This window comes from Lycium barbarum, chromosome 10 (assembly GCF_019175385.1).
Source record: "Lycium barbarum isolate Lr01 chromosome 10, ASM1917538v2, whole genome shotgun sequence".
Taxonomy (NCBI): domain Eukaryota; kingdom Viridiplantae; phylum Streptophyta; class Magnoliopsida; order Solanales; family Solanaceae; genus Lycium; species Lycium barbarum.
The window spans coordinates 13,980,230-13,999,264 of NC_083346.1; positions in this window are offsets into that span (position 1 = coordinate 13,980,230).

Here is a 19,035-nt window from a genome sequence, read left to right on the forward strand (position 1 = left end):
GAAATGAGAGAGTTAAAGCTCCAGCTGATCAAGTTTTACTTGAATAGAGCTCAGCAAAGAATGATTTCTTATACAAACAATCACATATCAGATAGACAATTCTCAGTTGGGGATTGGGTTGTATCTAAAAATCCAACCTTATAGGCAACATACCCTCTCCAATTCACCTTTCTCAAAACTAGCAGCTAAGTACTATGGACCATATCAGATTTTGAAAAAAATGAGTCTAGTAGCTTACAAATTAGCACTCCCATCTCAAGTTACAATTCACCCTACCTTTCATGTTTCCTTACTCAAACCTTGTCACAAAATACCCAAAAACATCAATCACCCACCCATTCTCGACCTAACCAATCCCTACTGCCCAAGCCCTAAAGCTATCATAGATAAAAGGATGATTAAAAAAAAGAAATAGAGCCATACCTCAATTATTGATCCAGTGGAATCAGTTGCCTCCTGATCAGCTCGCGTGGGAAGATTTCCATGCCATGAAGAACAGATTTCCAGAATTCTTTCTTGAGGACAAGGAAGATTTCTAAGAAGGAAGGAATGTTGTGTGCTGAGGAATTAGTACCTTTAGCTCGGTTAGTGGTACGTAGTCATTAATGACAAAGGGTTGAGGTAGGTAAAATAAATGTCAGTTAAGTCCCTAGTAAGTTTTAACTTCAAGTTCTAGTTATGTCAATTAGGTCCCTCAGATTTGTCTAGAGAAGCAGATTTTGTCCTCTACTAATATAGTTAATTGCAGGTCCAGTTGTCCCTTATCTTGTACTAAATTTAGAGCCTGTCCAGCTCTATATAGCACCTGTAATCCTCTCTTTATCAACATCTATGAAAAATATCCATTAGTAGTAGCATAGAATAGTTTTATCTTCCTTGTTCATAAAGTTTATCTTGTTATCTTGTCAAAACTTAACATAATAATAAGGGTAAGCTTGTGAATGGGAAAATCCATTGGCTTGGGTGCTGGTGCAAGCAAATTATTTCTATTAATTTGGCTAATGAGAAATGGACAGAGATAGAGCATGATGTGATACTTCGGAGCTAGGAGTGTTTGGGAGTTGTCTTTCTGTGCTTAATGGTGAATACTCATGGACTCTTATAGATTTATGGGTTATGAAGGAGTATGGGGTAAAAGAATCTTGGACAAAAATTGTTACACCTCGAAAAAATTTCCGTTCATGCACAGTGAATAGACTGACGAAGGGCGCGACGTATTCGATGTTTTGATGAGTAAGAAATAACATTTGATGATTCTAAATGAGATTTCAAAGACATTCGAAGTAAGAGAAGAAAGTTTCCAAGAGGATGCAAGACATACGAGGTGTATCGGAAAGGATTTAAGAATAACGAATTAACGATGACTTAATGATGCTTTGGATAAGAGTTATAACGTCCCCTAGATTATTAATGAAGTGATAAACAAGTGTCAAGAAGGTTCCATAAGGATTGGAGATCAAACGAGTTGACGAAAATGATTTTCGGAAAACTGTGGATTGTACGGTCCATTATACGGACCGTACAAACGATACGGACCGTAGATCTGGCCGTATAACTTGTCCAGAGAAGAGACTCCACTAGAACCATTATACGGTCACACATACGGACCGTATAAATTGTACGGACCGTATGTGTGTCTGTATAAATGGGTCGGGACTGATTTTGTGTATTAAAAAGGGGATCCAAGTTCATTTCATTTCATTTTCCTTCACACCCCTTCTCTCTAAAACATCTCTCTACGCTTCTCCAACAAGAATTCAAGGGGTATTTGTGATCAATTACATCAAACCAAGTTAATCAAATGTAAGAAACTCATTAAAGTTCATCTAAGACAAGGAATCCAAGTGAAGGTGAAACTAGGGTTTTGCTCAAGTGATGTGTTTGCACTCAAGGTTCATCTTACACCATCTAAGGTAAGTTTTATGGTATTTACATGTTGTTTAAGGTATTTGAAAGTTGAAACACTTGGATTGTGAAAGGGTATAGAAAATGGGTCATGAAAGTGTGAATAGTGTCATTTTGAGTGATAACTTGAATTGGGTCACGATTATTGATGTGTTGTGATATGGTTATATTATAAATGATATTAAGGACGTGGGATAAACATTATATGTGAGAAACGCACTAGTATACTATGACCATGATTATGGATGAATTGAAGTGGAATTGTGAAACGAGGGTAATGTAGATGAATGAAGATTGTTGGTTATGATATTGTGAACGTTATTATGAATGTTTGGGAATTGATATACAATATGGGAAAGGTTGTATAAACAAAGGAAATGCTGCCCAATTTTCTCTAGCTTTAGTAAGCACATTCATGTAATCGATTAGCTAATGTGAATGCGAATTCTCTTGAAGGTAGAAACATGAGCATTGAAGAAGAACAACCAAGCGATGAAAATTGTTAAACGAAAGAGGTATGTAAGGCTAGTCCTTTCTTTCCAAGGCATGAATCTTATGGTATGAATCCTCCTATCTCTCTATGATTTTTCTACCTATTGGGAACTATGAATCTACGAGTATAAAGAACTTCATACGAGATAAAGAAAAGAGATACGTTACGAACATGACAATACCGATGATGAATCTAAGTCTAGAAGTCATAAAGCTCATGATATGATATTCCTACGAAGCTAATGATCCTTATATGATTCCTATGATAGTATTTTCCTTACCTCTCCATGACTTTCCTACCTTCCGGAAAACTAAGAGCCTATGTTTATGAATAGCCATATGGGATAACAAAAGAGGTATGTTACGAATGCGGTAATGATGATGATGAGTCTAAGTCTAAGGATTCTAAGGCCTATAATATTATGTCTCTACAAGGCTAATGATCCATACTATGATTCATTGATGTTGTTTATCGAATACACTCACCTTATATGCTAATTCCTTCAAGGTGAGGCAAAATACTTATGAATGCTCCATAATGGAATCGGGGGCTCTCGACCTCATGTCACCCCGACAGTGTTATAGATTGTCTATAAGCTCTAATACATGTCCTATGACCAATGTTCCGAAAAGTTATGAGCCTATGTTCATAAGGGGTTCCATATGAGATTAAGGTAGGAGATGTTCCATAGATACGATGATGGTAATGATGAGCCTTAGTTAGAGATTATAAAGTCTATCATGCGATATTATTACGAAGTTCATGCTACGAATACAATGTGATTCTTATAGATTGTCTTTAAATCCAAATGTATGCTCTACGAAGGTTATGATAAGTTTATGAGATATATGTGATGATAATGATGACTATGTTGATAGTGATGATGATAATGATGACGATGATAATAGTGATGACGCTAAAGATATTTATGGTCTTTTATGTATATATATGTGTGTGTGCCTATGTATGGCTATTATGAAACCCCGAGTTTATGAGGCCGGGTAGAATATGTATATATTTATGTAACGCGCGCGCACCACTGCAGTTGGGTAGATATAACATTGAAGCCTTGGTAGGGCCAGGATACCCTGAAGCCTTGGTAGGGCCAGGTATGTATAACCCTAAAGCCTTGGTAGGGCCAGGTATGTATAACCCTGAAGCCTTGATAGGGTCAGGTATGTATATGATCTGAATATGTATATGATGTGAATATGTATATGATACGAATATGTATATGATACGAATATGTATATGATATGAATACGTATATGGTATGAATATGTACAGGATATAGGCATAAATATGACATAGGTAGGAAAAGCCCGGAGGATATGTATCTGATATTGTCAAGTCACTACGTGGCCGTATACGGATAACGTTTAATATGTATGAGCAGATGCGGTGTTATGATATATATATATATATGTATGATACGATGATGTATGAGCTATGATGATACATGTTCCGTGATAATATATGATATAGGCACGAAAGGTATCCTCCCTTAAAAGTTACGCAGGTTATGTCTTATGATTCTCTATTATGTTTATTTCATTCATGCCTTACATACTCAGTACAATATTCGTACTGACGTCCGTTTTCTTTGGACGCTGTGTTCATGCCCACAGGTAGACAGGGAGGCGGCCTAGATTTATAGAAGCCGATAAGCAGAGTTTTGAAAGCACTCCATTATTCCGAAGGTGCCATTGATTTACCATTTTATGTGCATGTATGTTTTGGGCACGACGGGGTCCTGTCCCGTCCATATGTCTAGTATTCTAGTAGAGGCTCGTAGATACACAGTGTGGGTTATATGGTCTCACGAGGTTACTACTGTATATGTATATATATATTATTATTTTGATGGCCGACAGGCTTATGTATATAAAAGTATTTATGTTCTCAAAAGAGAAATGATTTTCTTATGATTTGAATATGAGTTTGATAAAAGAACGCTTAATGAGTATAATGAGTAGCAGAACGAGTGGTGCTCGGTGGTTAGCCCCGGGTACCCATCACGGCCCCTAGACGGGTCGTGACAAAAATGTTTACCATAAAATCTCCAGATGATTCTATGCTGAGGCGAACCTAGGATTTTAGTATGGAGGGGGCACCAATGACCAATAGAAAGAATACTTACCAATTGGCGAAAAGATAATTTTGAGATCAACAGGTGTTTAGGGAAGCTCGGTGCACAAAGCATCTCGTGTTAGCAGGGTCTGGAAATGGCCGCACCCTAAGGGATGTGATGTAGACAGCCTACCCTAATGCAAGCATTAGTGGCTACTTCCCCGGCTCGAATCTGTGACCTATAAATAAAGAGGTGTTTAGTTCAACGAAATTGAAAATAATCTAATATTACCTTATGAATTGTGATATGAAAATACAGCCAAAATATAGGCTCATTTTCATCAATGCATGGTTAAAGAGAGGATAAATGAACAATAAGTTTCTCCCAAATCTATTTAAAAAATAAAAGAAACCTAATTTTTAATGACCTTAATTGAACTTGTTATATAATTATGAATACTTGACACTTTGTTAATTAAGAAAAATCCTAAATTCAAAAATGTGATAAGATTTTAGGGCTTAGTAATAAGATAATTATTATTAAGTCAAACTTAATAAAGTTATGTCTTCCTCAATCCCAAGTAATAATACTATTACATAGTTATATAACAAATAATTAATTGTTGTAATATATTATAAAAATCTATATCAGTCATTAAAAATAAAAATGGGAAAGAACTTTACTGTTAGAGAAGTCCAATTATTGGCTTGAATTCGGTCACAGAAAAATTATCGACAATGGCTTTAGAATATAAAATGAATTCCTGATTTGTGAGATTGAAAGAATGAAAGAGAGAAGAAGGGTTTAGAATGGGGAAAGGATTTCTAATTCTCTTATGTTACGTGGGGAAGAAAATTTGCTTTTGGGGATTTTTGTGGGGATGATTTAATCAGAAGAGGTGTGGGCACATAAGATTTTAAAGAAAAGCAAAAAAAAAAATAAAAAAAAATATTAGGCTTATTGTAATTGTAAAGAGGCCGTCAAGCTCCACAAAAATAAAAGTAATAAAATGATGAAGCAACCCAGGTTCAATCTCAGATCGCGCTCAAGCGCAGGGGCACAACGACCAATTGTACCAATTCGGTAGATAAATCTTGGGGGTCCTTTTAAATATATATATATATATATATATATATATATATATATATATATATATATATATATATATATATATATACTCTTTTCAACGTATATATACATATATGTATACAAAGTTTGTCCCGAGGTTTATGGTGGCACGTGACCCCCCTTCTAATAGGGTAGGTCTGCCTCTGATTCTATGTTATATATGTTTCATCCACCCATTATAATGTCAAATGGAGGTGAAATTTTGCTTAGGCATGGTTCACGTTTCACGAAATGCAATCCAAAGGATGACTCAATCAGATATCTGGATGTTACTAACTTTGATCAATGTTATGAGGCAGAAATCTATGTTAAGAGCCTAATTTGGCCCCTTTCACAGAAGGGACCATGATGACAACAAGAACGGAGGCTGAAATAATTTAGATGAAAACAATTTTAGTAATGATGTGTAAGAGTTGCACTCTATGTATTTTTCTTCAGTGCTGTTAAATTCTGTTTCATAATTCTTGGGGATCTTTTTTATCATTTTCCTTTTCTGCACTATTTTCAAGAAACACTATGAAAGAGCAGTTATTTTGGTTGTGTTACTTGGTGTGTCGAACTTTAAACTCAATGGTACTGGGCGTTGTTGCTCTTTTAAGCAGTTTTATTAAGGTGATGTTGTGCCTATAGATATAGTAAGAATAGAGAGCACCAGAACATGGAAATTGTGGTGAAAGCTTAATAGGCAATGAGATGGAAACCAAGGAATTATTTAACGAAGTAGAAGCTCTAAGATAGTATCTAGTTTTGGTTTTTTCTGTTGTTGCTAATAGTTGGCTGCTTATTCTATTATGGACTGTTTGGTGTTTCCTTGTTGCTAATTAGGGTTGTTCACAGTTTTGGTTAAAACCAAAACCAAACCGAAAATTTAACCAAACCGATTAAAAAAACCGACATTTGGTTTGGTTTGGTTTGATTTGGTTTTAAATTTTAAAAACCGATTATATTTGGTTTGGTTATGGTTCTATTAAAAAATAACTGAATAAATAACCGAACCAAACCGATAAATTATATACATAAATTTTATAATTATTTCTATGTATAATATTAGTTTTTCATAAATAATTATAAATATTTTATACCTTTTAATCATTAATTTGATTTTTGATCTACTTATTTCACATGATTGTTTAAGGCCCATGTTTTAAGAATATGTCCAAGCCCATGTCTTAAAGTCTTTTAACTCTTTTAAGTGTTAAGTGTAAACTTACTAACAGAAGCTCACGTTAGAGTCTAATGTCTTTAACTTAAATTTTTAGCCTTTCTTTGTCAACCATTTGATTTTAGGTTGTTTCTTCTTCTTTTTTCGAATTTATACCTTTCTTTTTTCTTGTCTGAATGTGTCCTAAACTTCTAATGCTTTTCTTATGAAAATGACAGAGGTTGTAGATTTGGAGATTATAGAAGATACTTCAGTAACATTAGCATTTGTTGCAACTCAAGCACATGGTAATGTCCTAATACTTCTTCCGTGGGTAATCTTCCTAAAAAGCAGAAAAGAATAACTCCTTGTAATCGAGACCCTAGCCATGGGGATAATGGTAGAAAAACATATAAAGTTTGGGATTATTACACAAAGTTTTTTTAATAAAATGGGAGAATTGAGGGCCAAAATGAAAAGTACTGCCCCAAAGTTTGTGATCATTACACAAGGTTTTTTTATTTCATATATTTTCATTTTAATTTTAGGTAGTCTTTATGTTTAATTATTATGTATGTTTGTAACAACAACTAAAAACTCCTATGCTCTACTTTATTTCCATGTATGTGTATTAAGATGACAAAAATAGTGCAGCCACTACTAAGTTAGTTTTTAGCTCTATATGTAATAGTTTAGCAACTTTGGGTAACTTGAGTACTACACTATCACTAATAGTGAAAGTGTTTCTATGATGTATGTTCCACCTTAAACTATAAATAAAAGTTATCGTTTGAACAAAAAAAAAAAAAGGACATGTCTTTTTCAACTTTTTAATGTTTTACTAATAAGTCTCATGGCTACTAGTCATAAATCGAAAAATCGAACCAAACCGACAATAACCAAACCGGTGGTTATTATTTTATTTGGTTTGGTTTGGTTATGGTTTTAGACATTTAAAAACCGACTAAATTGGTTTGGTTATGGTTTTAATCAATAACCGACCCAAACCGAACCATGAACACCCCTACTGCTAATAGCTAACTTTGTATTTTTTGCTTCAGAGCTATTCTTCTACTTATTTGATCTTACAAAGGCTGAACCTAGTTTCACTTTAGCAGTAACATTGATGTAAGCAAGTATTCATTGCAAGGTTAAAGCATTTTAGGAAGCTAACTTTGCTGCTATAATCATTAGAATTGGGTTGGGGTACCAAAGAACTATGGAATAAGGAGATCTTTGTTTGATAAGAGGGTCGTGTCTATTATAAAGTAGATTAGAAGTGTAGACTTTAGACATTTTTGTTATTTTGAACAAGAATTTTTTCCAGTATAGTTAATTCTTGTTATGTTCTAAATAGACCCTCAAATTGTATCTATCATATGACCTTTTTCTGATAATTATTGTACATTTTATTCCATCTCTATAAGTATTCAAAGTAAAAGTAATCAGGTGCCACGGTTATGTATCATCAAGTGAGAGTTCAAAATCCTTGTTTAGTGCAACCCTAACTCTATTTGGTATGTTATCCACAATCAATAGTGGTATTTCAAAAACTTGACCTCACTGTAGCCAATCAATACAATTAAACAAATGAACAATAGCTAGTCCTTGTGAGAAAATAATGTGATGTCGTGCAGGCCACGATAACTTGAATGTATTTTGGTGGAACTATATGAAGTAAAAAAGAAAAAGAAACCGAAATTAATGTGACCATGTGTGAATTCGCAAGGGCATGGTTTCTATATATAACCTCTTGAGATAGGATACTTGAATTGGTATTTTGAGACAGGATACTTGAGTTGGATCATGACATAAAAACGACATATGTGATGATGGACTAAAGCCTCCATCTGCCGCACGTTCAAGGGTGCTCGCATTTATTAAATAGTTAAAAACATGAAATATTATGCTGAGATGTATGTATGTTAAGAAAAAAATAGAAATGGTCACTTATGTTTGTGTAGGTTCAAAGTAGTCCTTAAAATGCATTATTGAGCAGTTTTAACTTTTAAATTTGTCAAAAGTGAACATTTTGATGTCCATCAAATATTTAACAAAATCTAACTGTTATATTTGGCTGTAATTGTGAAAAAGAAGTTAGAGAGAACCGGGGGCGGTAAAGGTGGGTATGAACCCCCTTCAATGAAAAATTACATTGTATATATAAGGTTTAAATATTTTTTTATGTATATATAGTAGATGTTAATTCTCTTGACTTTTTGAACCTCCTAAGTGAAGATCATGGCTCCGCCACTGCCCACTGGTGAGAACTCACATTTGGAGGTGTAATTTTTTTAATTAATGTTATTCTTTGTCTATTTTCAGAGTTGGTACAACTTTCGCTATTTTAAACTATTTTGATCTTGGAGATTGGACATCGCATTTATCTATTACAGTCTCTTTATGTTCCTTCAGTTTCTAGGAATTTTATTTCTCTTTCAAGACTTGATATTTCTGGATTTTAATTTAAGTTTGGATATGGATGTTTCGATTTATATAAGAATGTTATTTTTTATAGTTCTGGTGTTCTTATTGATAGTTTATATAAATTGAAACTCGATAATGTTTTTTTTTTTTAATTCCTTTTTGATATTCATCAATATGTTGGAATTAAACGTACTTAACTGGATGAAAGTCCTGCTTACTTGTGGCACAAACATTTAGGTCATATATCAAAAGGTTAAATAGATTAGTAAAGAATGAGATTTTTCCTCATCTAAATTTTACTAGTGTTGATATATATTTGGATTGCATTAAGGGAAAGCAAACCAAGCATAGACAAAGGTGCCGCAAGAAGCACCGAGCTTCTTGAAATTATACACACCGATATTTGCTAACCCTTTGATGTTCCATCTTTTGGTGGAGAAAAATATTTTATTACTTTTATCAATGATTTTTCACGCTATGGATGTATCTATTTGCTCAAAGAAAAGTCTCAAGCAACGGACACTCTCAAAGTGTACGTCAATGAGGTTAAAGGCAATTAGATAGAAAAGTGAAAATCAGTAGGTCAGATAGAGGTGGTGAATATTATGAAAAATATGATGAATCTGGACAATGTCCAGGTCCATTTGCCAAATTCCTCGAAGAACATGGCAAGTGTGCACATACTGTGCCAGGAATGCCTCAACAAAATGGTGTTGCAAAAAGGCGTATTCGAACACTTATGGATATGGTTAGGAGTATAGTGAGTAATTCATCATTATCCAATTGTGGATGTAAGCTCTTAAAACTGTTTGTATATCTATTAAATAGGATTCCTAGTAAGGCAGTTCCAAAGGACCCCTTTAAAAACCGTGGACTAAGGGAACCTAATTTAAGGCACTTGCATTTTTGGGGCTACCCAGCGAAAGCTAGAATTTATATTCCACATGAAAAAAAATACATTCTCGAACAGTAAGTGGTTACCTTATTGGTTACCCAAAGAGATCTAAAGGGTATAGGTTTTACTGTCCAAATCATAGTTCAAGAATTGTTGAAATTAGTAATGCAAGAACCATTGAGAATGATAAAGTTAGTGGGAGTGTTGAATGATAAAGTGTGGAAATAAAAGAGGTGAGGGTAAATGTTCCATTACCCATGAATGTGCCTACTTCTACACCAAAAATAAATATTATTCCTGTTGTCGAAGAACACTTTGACAATGCTGAACATTTGGATGAAACACTACAGGAAGGAACTAACTCACGAACATCTGAAACAGATTAAACACAGAGAATACTATTAAGAAATCTCAAAGAGAAAGAAGATTTGTTATTTCAGATGATTACGTGGTTTATTTACAGGAGTTAGATTTTTCTCTGAAGATCCGGAGAAAAAAAGATAGCTCGGGCAAAAGAGAAGTGGTTGCTGCTCCTCAATATATATCAGCCTTTGAACATTGTTGCGGATAAATGACATTGCTTGGAAATATGCTCTTGAACAGCCTTGCTATGCACATAGAGAGAAGAGGGATAAAAGGAATCAAATCTCGAAGTCTATACGTGAAAAGATGATTCTAGTCGTAATAAATAGAGTAGGAAGGATTAGATTATTTTCTTTTATGAAATAAGATGTTGTATTAGGAAGGCATCAAGTGATGCATGTTACATACACAAAAAGAATCATGGTTAACTCCTGAGAACAAAAACTTTAATTCTAAATCAGTGAGTTAACCAGAAAGCAAAAATATTGTCTCTAAGCCATATTGATAGAGCTAATGAAGTCTAAAAGGGATAATACGTCATTTACAGAGGATAGATTGCTCCAATTGAAAAGATTAAAAAGACAGAAAGATTTTAGACTACTGCTTGGAGTTGAGAAACCATCAAAACATTTGCGATTCCTTTCCTTCCAAATACCCCAAAAGATACACGCAGGAATCATCTGCCATGTCTTCTTGATGGAACTATCAACTTCTTTTAGGTTCCAACTTTCCACTGCTTCTTTGACATTTTGAGGAATATACCAATTGATACCAGAGATTGAGATGAACATATTCCGTAGAGCTGCTGCCTCTGGACAGTGTAGGAACAAATGATTCACTGTCTCCAAACTATTGTGACACATGTAGCATCTGTTAACTAACTCAAACTTCGTCCTATTTAAGTTGTCCACTGTAAGGATATCATTTCTAAGGGTAGTCCAGGTGAAATACTTAATCTTAGGAGGCAGTCTAGTCTTCTAAAGTAATTTCCAGGGCCAGAGGTCTATCCTATCATTAGAAGAGCATAATTTGTTGTAGCCTTCCTTCACTATGTAGATACTTTTTTCAGACCTGCCCCATTTTATGCTATCTGTTAATTGTGGAGACATTGGGGCCCTTTCAGAACTCTGAAAAGAGCAGTGAGTTCATCAACCTCCCAATCCTGAATGTTCATCCTAAAGTGAAGTGTCCATATTCCATCTTCTCTATTTTGAGCCACTGAAGAGTTTGAATCAGAAGTTATCCGGTAGGCAAGAGGATGAGAAAAACTAAGTGGTTGATTGTTGAGCCATTTATCCTTCCAAAATTTTACTGAATTTCCATTCCCAACCCTGAAAGACACTTCTTGAAAGAATTCCTCCCACATGTCGTTGATGAATTTCCAAGGTCCAACTCCATAAGGTTCATTATTTTGGTTGGTCCTCCATTTGACTTGTCTCCCATATTTAGTGTTCACTACCTTTTTCCAAATGCTTGTTTGATCCTGAGCATACCTCTACCACCATTTCATAAGCAAAGTCTTGTTGTGCTTCCTTAAATCTCTGATTCCCAGTCCTCCCTGCTGCTTTGGCATAATCACTTTTTCCCACTTCACAAGATGGAATTTATGATCCTCATAATTTCCCTTCCATAAGAAGGATCTCCTTATTTTGTCAAGTTGATCCTGCACTTTGGATGGCAATGGAAACAGTGACATCATGTAAGTGGGAATGCCATCAAGTACACTGTTAATAAAAGTCAACCTACCTCCCATTGAGAGATATTGCATCTTCTAAGTTGCCAACCTTTTCTCCATTTTTTCAATGACTTCATTCCAGACTTGATCATCTTTGAACTTTTCTCCTAGTGGAAGACCTAGGTATTTTGTTGGAAATGAGCCAATGTTGCATCCCATAATGTCAACCAGCTCTTCCAGTTTAGGGACTTTATTGATAGGGTAGATCTTACTCTTCAACATATTAATATGTAGCCCAAATATTGCTTCAAATAGGAGCAATGTCAGGTTTAAATACTGCACCTGAGACTTCTCTGCCCCACAAAATGTAAGTGTGTCATCTGCATATAGCAAATGAGACACAGAGATAGTATTATCTTCATTGTTGCCCACCTTGAAACCTTTAATCCATTGCATCTGCTTAGCCTTGTCTAGCGTCTTGCTGAGGCCTTCCATGGCAAGGATAAATAAAAATGGAGAAAGTGGATCCCCATGTCTAATCCCTTTTTGAGGTGATAAGAAGCCAACTGGTGATCTATTCACTAGAACTGAATATTTGACAGTTGTGATGCTGAATTTAATCCAACTGATCCACCTATCTCCAAATCCCATACTCTTCAGCATTGAAAATAAATAAGACCAGTTGAGCTTGTCAAGGGCTTTCTCAACATCTAATTTGCAAAGGATACCAGGAACCCACTTTTTAGTCTTCCATCAAGAAGTTCATTTGCTACTAAGGCTGCATCAGTAATCTGCCTGTTTTTTAAAAAGGCACTTTGCTCTCCTGATACCAACTTCCCCATGACTGTCTTCATCCTCTCAGTAAGAATTTTAGCAATGATCTTGTAAACACTACCATTGAGGCTTATGGGCCTAACGTCTCTGAGTTCTATTGCACCTTTCTTTTTAGGGATAAGGGCAATAAAAGAGGCATTACAGGACTTCACCATGTGACATTGTTAATGAAAGTGAGATTAAGCCCCTATTAAGTCATGTTTGATTATCCCCCATGCTTTTTGGTAGAATGCCATAGTAAAACCATCTGGGCCAGGGCTTTTGTCTGGTGCACATGAGTTCAAAGCTGCAACTACCTCCTCCTCTTTAAATGTTCTTTCTAGTCAAGCTTTTTCTGTCGGTGAGATGCTAGCTAAACCATCAAAAGATGCTTTGGCCCTCCTGTTGACACCCAATTTTTTCCCTCCTTTATTTAATTTTACTTACTCGGGCGTCTAAATTAACTGACGAGCTAAATACTTTATTTTCACTACTATTATTTTCTACTTTGCAAAATATTTATTTTTCTACATATTAATTATTTATTGTCTTTACATAATATATATTGTACCAGCTATCAAATTAGAAGCCCGAAAATAATTTAAATAAAGAAAGAGGAACCCATATTTTCGGACCAACATTTGAGCCCAAATGCCCAACCAATGTTTAATTCGGATCAGCCCACACCCTTTAACATCTTACACAGACCAAACCACAACACCCGGTCCAGCCCACTCATATCACCTGACCCGACCGACCCATCATTTTAAACAAAAATCATCATCTACCCTAATCCCTCTCTTCAGCTCTCTCTCTCTTCTTTCTTCATCTCCTCCACCGCATCTCATTCCCTCTCTCTATTCTCCCTTTCTCCCTCCTCTCCCTTACGTTCTCCCCACTCTGTTCTGCCATTTCCACCATACCTCTGTCCCCCACGTTCTCTGCCATCTCCACTTTCCCTTGCCCCCCACGCTCCTGTCGCCTTTGTTCCCCACGCCACACGTTCCTCTCCACCTCCACCTCCACCTCTGCCTTCCACTCACCCTTGTTCCCCACTCGCTACACCCCGCTCCTCTTCTTCTTCCATTTAAAACCCTAAGCACAATCCTATAAAAGGGGAAAGGAAAGCCACTGATAGGGGGACAGGATTTTGGCTACAAACAAAAAAAAACAACACTGTTGATAGCAATCCTTACTTTCTACTTTCTAGCATTTTTCACTCAATTCGCCCAAAAGTGAATACAAAACTTTAGTTCACAAAAAATCCGCAGTACTTTCATTCGAACTCGTTTGGCTCAAGGTTCGGGTCTATTCATAACGAGAGAGTAGATTCGACACCGTCGACGCCTCACTTCACTGCACTCGCAAGAGGTAAACTTCGATACATTTATTACTCATGGTCTTTAGTTTCTGTTTTGGTTAAGATTTTAGTTTATTCTGCTGTATGTTTAGTGATTATGTAGTTTCTTTGTCGTCGCGTTATTTGTTTGATGTTTGGGAGCCGAGGCCCATCACATTGGCAGCAAACAGCAGCAGCCTCACAATGGGATGTGCCCATTTACATTATATCTACTCCTCTATCTTTATTTTATGTGCATTTAATGTATATTGTATGACTAACATTTTGTTTGCTAATTTAGATAAACCTTAGTAACATTAAGGGTTTTAGTTTAGTAATGGGTAGTTAATTCCACAAATTACATTCATTTCCATTTATGTTCTAAACTATTTATGGTATTATCTATAACATTTATTTGAGTAATTGATTTTCAAATAGCATGACTACATATTTTGGCTAAAAGAATTATAATTTATACTTAGAAGTTTTAAAACGTCATAAATTTTACAATAACGTTAGCTTATTTTAAAAAAAGAGGCAAACTAGTTTCAACGGGTCACTATTCCACTTTAATTCCTTTCCAACATTTGAATCACGTATTGGTTGAAATAACATTTACATAGTTTATATTGAATTGGTACTTTTCCTATAACATAATTTACCTTGAACTAATACTGCTTTCTATAAAACCCTTTAAAAAGTTTATTAATATTAATCTTACAAACGACTGTTCTAAATTTATTAATCGGCATAATTTACTTTCTCCAAATACATAAAAACATTACACATCTCGTTTTCTTTTAATTTATTTGTAACTAAACTCTTTTATGCAACTATTACTTTTCTACAAGTGTTACTTTGAATAACATTCTATTTCTATTTATAACTTTAGCAATCCTTACAAAGTTATTTCCTTTCTTTCTATAATATTTGCACTTAGCCTAACTAATCATAAGTCCGGTCGGTTAACCATTGTTAATGGGTCTTAAAGGATGCCTAATACCTTCCCTTTAGACTAATTGAACCCTTACCTAGAATCTTAAGTTTCGCAGACCTTAAACGCAGCTAACTTTAAACATGACTTTAATTAGGTGTCGTAATTCACCATAAATAATTAGGTGACGACTCCTTAAAACAAAAAATTTAAGAATCTCCAATATGTTGTACTCCGCTTCAACCCGGTTAAAATGGGGGTATAACACCTCCAATTCTCACTTTCAGTGTACAAATCTTGGTAGAATTTGAGTATTTCAGTTTTGATTTGCTCACTGTCATCACTAATCTCCCCTTCAATCAGCAGCTTATCTATGCAGCTGTTTCTACTATTGGAATTTGCCATTGTATGAAAAAACTTAGTGTTCGTGTCTCCTTCTTTGAGCCACAAACACCTAGATTTTTGCCTCCAAGACACTTCTTCTGTTATAGCCAACTTCTGGAGTTCTTGTTTGAGCATTACTGCTTTCTCCTTCTCAGCTTGTGACATGAGTCTTCTTTCAGCTATATTTTCCAGTAAGGCTAGATCTTCCAAAATGTATGACTTTTGTGCTTCCAGCTGCCCAAATGTAGCCTTATTCCAGTCAATGATGTCCTTCTTCAATTTCTTCAGATTTTGAATGAGAATAAAATCTGGACTCCCACCAATAATGTAGTTGTGCCACCACGTAGTTGTGCCACCATTCTTCTACTTTGTCCATAAATCCATCTACTTTAAGCCACATGTTCTCAAATTTGAAGTATGATGGTTTGGCTTCCCAATCTCCACATTCCAGGAGCAAAGGCCTGTGGTCTAAAATGACTCTTGGAAGAGCAACTTGCTTTATGTCTTTAAAATTCTCATTCCATTCAGAGGAAATCAAGAATTTGTCTATTCTTGAGGCTTGCATAGAATCTCCCCCCCCCCCCCCCCCCCTCCCCCCAAAACCAAGTGTAATGAGCCCCTTGTAGAGGCAAATCAATAATGTTCAAGTCCTGGATGGTATCTGAGAATGATTGCATGTCCTTGGACCTTCTGTTACAATTGGACCTCACATTTTCAAATCTACAAACATTGAAGTCTCCACTTATTACCCATTGCTCATCTCGTAAACCTCTGATTTCTCTAAGCTCATGCCAAAGATCCTCCCTTTCTGGATTTGTGTGTGGTCCATAAACCCCCATGAAACGCCACCTAAAGTTCTCTTGTGTGATTTTCAACATGCAAGAGATGATGAAAAAACCTAGTTGAATTCCCCTGATTGACCATTGTCTTTTATCCCACATCACAATGATAACCCCGCTCCTCCCAATTGAGTTCAGAGCTGCCCATTCAACCCATCTGTTTCCCCACATTTTGTCTTATCATCATAGGTGACCATTCTTCAATTTTGATTTCTTGTAAACACATAATATCAGCCTTTCATTTGTGAATCATTGATTTGATAGTACTCTTCTTAGCTGCTTCATTATGCCTCCACACATTCCAACTCAAGATTTTGATCTTCATCCAGAGAAGGCTTTGTAAAACCTGCCCCCTGTTTGTGTCTTCTTACCATATGAGTTTATTCTCCATTTCAATCTCTCTAGTTCTAGTGATTGTTTCTTCTTCCCTTTTGAGTTAGATCTGATGGATGGTGTTTTGTGTTGCTTATGCTCCAGTCTCTTTTGTTCTATGCGTAATATCATCCCCAAAAGTTCATGTTAAAAAACAACGACATTAATTCCAAATGCCTTGCATGCTTTGAGCATAACTAACTTGGTCCATCTTGATGTTTCAATGACCGTAGGATTACTGATTGGTTGCATAATTGAAGAACCCAGTTCTCGCCATGGAAGCGAGAGTGTCGCTAAATAAGAACTCTGCTTCTGGATCGTTCCTTGTTTCGAACTGATTCAGCATTATTTGTCTTGGAATTTTTTCTGTAGGTTCTTCTCCCTCGTCGTTTGCGTCTGAAGGATAGTTGGGTGGAAAGTCATCGTCGATTGGAACTGATCGTGGTTCCTCAAAGGCTTCAAATTCAGCAAATAGAGGATCAAATTGATTTTCATGCTAAACTGGGCTTCTGTATGATGCGCATGGGTCGAAAAAAATGCCTTTTCGCCCTCCAATTTTTAGAGAAATTGTTTCTCTTATTGAATTGCTTATTTGGGTCTCTTTTGTTATAATAAGACTGATCACTGTTGCAGCCCACTTCCTTGATATCCATTTTGCCCTTCCCCTCATATCTTCTGTCTATTGGACCACATGGTATGTCCCATCCACCCTTTTGACTCCTTTTATCAACATTTGAATTAAAGTAGCTTGATGGGTCCCATCCATCCTTTTGACTCCTTTTATCAACATTTGAATTAAAGTAACTTGGTTGACTGTGCACAAAGTTATGGACCAGAGGATATTTCAGAGCCTCTGTTTGTTAGCTGAAAGATGCTTTCTCAGATGTAGACTTTAACCCCAACTCTGCCACCTTCATCCCTTCTTTATTAGCTTCTCCGCTATTTTCACCAATGATTTGTACCACTCGATCGTCCAGGATCAAGATTTTATAGGTCAAGTTCTCCAGTTTCAAATTCAGAAATGTTGGGAGATTGATTGCCCCATTCTGCACACATATACGAGCCCAATGCAGATGGGTTCTCTGCCTTGTGTCCATATCTATAACGATAAAGCCTCCACAGATATTTTTGATGTAACAGAAAGAGTTTTCGATCCAACCATGAAGTGGAATTCCAAAGGCTTTTATCCATTTTGAACCTAGGTCATTTTTTGCTGGAGACGACCCTGATTTCGGTGACCACCATTCCAAGGGCAAGTGCCTCACGTTCCAAACCCAGTCCCCTGCTAGGACCCTGGTTGCTTTTTGTCTAGATGAGAGTTCAAAAAGGAATTTGTTATGAGCTAATAGTGTGATCCTGAGCCCTGCTGTGACTTACCAACGAGTGAGGAACCATTTGTGAATGATTTCTGGATTTGGGCTAGAGTGGAAAGGATCGTTGAAGCAGCCGATCAGACATTTGCTTAAAAAGTTGTTTGATCCTTCATTAGGTTTTCCATCCACTTGCTTCAGTGGCCATTTCGAAATCTCAACAGCTGTTAGGAAGGATCTTTTGTTTAGATCTGTAAAGGTCTTGTATTTGGAATTAGAAACTTCCCCCAGAAAGTGTATTATTTTCCTTGCAATATCTCCCCAACCTTTGTTGTAATCAATTTCTGGAATAATAATTGCTTTCCTTCTATCCCCTGTCCTTGTTTCAATTCCTTATATACATATACAGTAGTGATACATATTCTATGCAACATTCTATGTATATACAGTATTTTCAAGATTTAAATATTTTGAGAAAATTCCAACTACTCAAAGTAGTTACTTATGAGTATTTGAGAAGATTTATATCATTTGTTTAAAGTCGTATTAATTGGAGGGTTGAATTATGAACCCTAACTTATGGCATGAATAACATTTCTTTTACATTGAAAAGATGATGAATGGTGATCATGGATCATTAATGGTGAACTTCTATGACCCAAATGATCATAGTAGCACCATTGTTAGGATGGTTTGAGTTGATTGAATATGGTACCACCTAAATTGGATAAAGTTGGGAACTTTGAGAATTAGGCCCAAGTGTTGGGCACTTAGTTGATTTATTTGGTATTGTTGACATATGTGTTGATGTATGTGAGTTCATTCATGTAGAATAAAGTTGTTTGGATCGATGGACTCACGCTTGGTAATGTAAGGTGACTTTGAGGTATGCTGATCCCTTCTAGTTACTTGGATTCGGCTGAAGGCCATGACTTGAGAAATGAAA